The sequence below is a fragment of the Dromiciops gliroides genome, chromosome 6 (assembly GCF_019393635.1).
Source record: "Dromiciops gliroides isolate mDroGli1 chromosome 6, mDroGli1.pri, whole genome shotgun sequence".
Taxonomy (NCBI): Eukaryota; Metazoa; Chordata; class Mammalia; order Microbiotheria; family Microbiotheriidae; genus Dromiciops; species Dromiciops gliroides.
This window is the reverse complement of record NC_057866.1, coordinates 40927502-40932097: the sequence shown is the minus strand read 5'-3', so window position 1 is coordinate 40932097 and position 4596 is coordinate 40927502. Positions and strand designations below refer to the sequence as shown.

At 35.3% G+C, this 4596-nt stretch overlaps 1 pseudogene; it reads left to right on the top strand.

The window, feature by feature from the left end:
• The first annotated feature begins 3891 nt into the window (after positions 1 to 3891).
• LOC122732589 lies at positions 3892 to 4289 on the top strand (annotated as a pseudogene).
• Positions 4290 to 4596: the final 307 nt, after the last annotated feature.

Here is a 4596-nt window from a genome sequence, read left to right as displayed (position 1 = left end):
TCCTTTGAGATTTTTTTTTAAATGAGTTTCAACATCCTACTCAATTTTATCTTCTCTTCCAAACAGGTGCCTAATACATGAATGCAGGAATACTCATTATCTATGCACTATTAGGCAACATTAAGAATATAATAAAGCATCATTAATTTCATTAATTTGAAATTCATGGTCATTTGACCAGGGCTAAAGCTTACCTATTAAAAAAGAGCCCTCACAACAAATCAGGACTCTCAAATATTGTAGAAGATGTGTTTAAAGGGCTTTAAAACTAAAACTTAAAGGCCTTAGCACATCAGTCATCCACAGAAAAATGCTTTTAATTAAGAATGGGTCAGCTCTTCATTATATTAGGTCTCTGTTAAAGTCATCTATAATCCAAGCTTTCACTAAACTCTCCTCCTTTTCTTTTCTGAATTAATCTGAGTTAGTGAAATTTGGTGTTAATGTGTAAAGAAATCTTTAGTAGCAGAGAAAATGAGTAGCATTTAGTGAAGCCAGATATTCCAAAGATATATCCATGATTAAACACTGATGTTGACACTAGAAGGATAAGGAATAACAATTGCATCAATTGGTGAAATAATTTTTTTAAATTTTAAATTATAAAATAATTTACTATGATCCTTCCTAACTGTGCAAATGTATTTTCAATGAAAGTAATTATAAGCAAATATTATGCTTTTAGGAACAAGCATTTGTTAAATGCCTCATGTGTGTCAGCAAGTGTGCTAAGCATTTTACAGCTATGATTTCATATGATTTATCCTCACAACCCTGGGAAGTAGTCACTATTATCTTATTTTATATTTGAAGAAACTGAGGCAGTCACAGGCTAATTGACTCACCTAAGTCACACAGCTGTTAAAGGTCTGATTCTGGATTTGAACTCAGGACTTCCTGACTCCAGGCACTGCATTCTGTGCACTAAGGCGCCACCTAGCTACACTACTATCTCTCGTATATGCAAATGCACTGAGTCACTTGTCCAAGGCATTCTTAAATTCTAGTCCTTCTTAATCTTATTTAGACTGCAAATGATCATGGATGATTTACCCTGTCCCTGGTGTCAATGGATTATAATGGTGAGAATGTCATCATTAAGAACAACTAATTTTTTACAATACTTCAAATCATTCCTTGTTAACCATTTGGGGAGAGGAGTATCAATGAACCTATTCTCTCTAAAAGATATCTCAGACCCAAAATATTTAAGACATTTTAGAAGCACAACAACCATTCACCACTCCCCCCCCCCACAAAGATCGACATCACTTCAATAGCAAATCTTGAGGTTTCACCTCAAAAATATCCATCACAGACTATATATCCTCCTTTACCTTAAAAACAAGTGGGGTACACTTAGGAAAGTATCGTCTTCTTTGAGGATGCCAGTGAATTGGACAATGAAAAGCTCAAATAATTATAAATTACCATTAGCAGAATGTAAGCTCAATGAGATCAAAGATTGCTTCGTTGTTGCTTTGGTATCCCCAAAACCTAGCCCAGTATCAGGCAGTTAATAAATGCCAGTTGATTTACTGAATAAGATGTTTGGATAGAATGAAGAACTACATTTGTATTAGAATTAGTTGAGCTATAGAGCAATATAGTCACTGAAATTTGCATAAAGATGCACATTTTAATCTAGTATTTGAAGTTTATAATACACTGTGAGGCATAACACAGGAATGAGCCAATTATTCCACTGGCACCCAGAATATGTTAAAAGAATTAAAGGAAGACCTCAAAAATGTTGGATAGATCCTTTCTAGAGGATTTACAGAAAATTTACATAGGAGAGGGAAGATTAGATGAAGAGGAAGAGGTATGAATGATTTCTGATTGCACCAGCAATGGGTACCCTCATGAATTAGATTGCTGAAGTACAAAATTGATATGTGTTCTATCGTATGGTCTATTTTCATTCAAAATTCCTTTACTGATGGTGAACATGCATAAAGACTTCTTGAAAGGATCATAGAAAGCAACTTTGATGTTCTTGACAGACCCATAACGTAGCTTCAGGAACTCAAAGAAATAGTTGAATAATCAAAGTGATTTGTAACTATAAATGGGAAGTCAATTCAAACTCTTTTTTTGTTTGTTTGTTTATGAAGTCCTTCTTTGGTCCATACTCAAAATAGGGATAATGATAATAACTAGTATGGAAATAGAATGGTGAGGACATCTATATAGAGTTTTTAGGTTTGCAAAATGCTTTATAGATGTTATTTATTTTGATGTACACCATACCCCTGGGAGTTAGGTGATACTGTTATCCCAATTTAACGGATGAGGAAACTAAGGCAGAGAGTGGAAAATAACTTGCTCAGGATCACACAAGGTAGTAAACATCTGAAATGGGATGTTGTCTCAGATCTTCTTGACTCCAAGCCCAGTGCTCTATTCACTGCATCATCTACCCACCTAGTCATGCTTTTACAAATCCTAAACAAAAGGGGCAGCTAGGTGACTCAGTGGATAAAGCACTGGCCTTGGATTCAGGAGTTCCTGAGTTCAAATCCAGCCTCAGACACTTGACTCTTACTAGCTGTGTGACCCTGGGCAAGTCACTTAACCCTCATTGCCCCACAAACAAACAAAAAATCCTAAACAAAATAGTCAAAGAAATCAGCAAAACAGATATGACACAATTTGGTTAGGTAATTCATGGATACCCACAACACTGATTTACTGATTCCTCATACAAATGAGAGACTAGCACAACCAACAAAATTCACTTATTATGTTCCAGAATCCACATTTTTCTAAAAAAAGAAATACTAGTTATTAGAAAAAATAAAATCTAGAACTTTAGATGGAGTTATCAATGAATGAGAGGTTAAAAAGGATGATGGCAAAGAAAATTTTTAAAATGTAGAATGTGAGGACTGGAAGCTGTCTTAAAAACTACTTAGTCCAATCCACTCATTTTATGGATGAGGAAACTGATGCCCAAAGAGGAGACATGACTTGCTCAAGGTCATCCTGTTAGTGGAAGAGAAGCCAAGACAAGGAGTCAGGTCTCCCATTCCTTTCATGATGCCATAATGTCTCAGCTCTTTTAGTGTCTCATATTCCTCGGCTCATTTTAAACTCTCTGTACTTATTTTTCCTATTAGTTCTCATTTCAAAGTATAAAACAAATAAGTTCTAAAAAATTTACATTTCTACTTTTTTTCTTGAAATTGGTTGCTAATCATGACTGATATGGGAATATTTTACATGACTACACATGTATAACCTATACATAATCTAATTGCTTGCCTTCTCAGAGGGAGGAGGGGAAGAAGGGAGAGAATTTGGAACTCAAGGTTTTTATTTTAAATGAATCTAAAAATATTTTTATATGTAATTGGGGAAAATAAAAACTAAAGAAAAAAAGAAATTGGTTGCTAAAGAAAAACTTCAAGTTTTTTTAACAGAGGTTACTAGATGATCTCTGGGGGAAAGATGAAGGCTTAGTATTCCAAAGGAGGCAGATTTTCTTTGTAGATGTGCATATGTCATGTGTATGTATGTACACATAGGTGGATTATGGGTGCATATATGGATGAATGTATATATTCAATTCTCTGTGATAATTTCATTTCAAATAAGGTGCCAATCAACATTGGTAGAGGAATTGTCTTCATTTGGGCATTCTCAATATCAATGAACTCAGAGGTCCAATCCCTATACCTATATACATATGTATAAATGTATATATATATATATATATATATATATATATATGAATATGTATAGGCTAAGGCATATGCATTATGTGTATATGTGTGTATGTATGTATATGCACACATTTATTCAGACCTGAAATAGATAGCTGATCTGAACATAGTTTTAGAAAGTTACCTAGCTTTTGGCTGTAGGGGCATCCCCCTTCCTGTTGAAATGGGCAAGTTCATGAAACCTGGGAAGGTGGCACTGGTCCTGGCCAGGCGGTACTCTCAGCACAAAGCCGTCATTGTCAAGAACAATGATGATGGGACATCCGACAGGCCCTACAGCCATGCCTTGGTGACAGGCATCGACCTCTACCCTAGAAAGGTGACTGCAGCAATGGGCAAAAAGATTGCCAAGTGATCAAAAATCAAGTCCTTTGTGAAAGTTTATAACTACAACCACCTCATGTCCACCAGACACTCTGTAGATATCCCATTGGACAAAACAGTTGTCAACAAGGATGTGTTCTGTGACCATGCACTAAAACGTAAGACAATAAGGTCAAGTTTGAAGAGAGGTACAAGACATGCAAAAACAAGTGGTTCTTCCAGAAGCTATGGTTTTAGAACTACTCTGTTGGTCAGTAAATAAAATGTTTATTAATTTTTTTAAAAGTTACCTAGAGCACTTAGACACTTTGTTGCTTGCCTAGGCACACAGGACTTTTTGTTAATTAATATTTTCTTTTGGTTGTTTTTGTTTTTGTTTTTTGAGGTTTTTCCCTTTTCTTCTGATTCTTCTTTCACAACATGACTAATGCAGAAATATGTTTAATGTGATTGTACATATATAACCTATATCAGATTGTTTTCTGTCTTGGGGAGGGGGGAGGGGGGAAGGAGGGAGTGAGGGAGGGAGAAAAATTTGGAACTA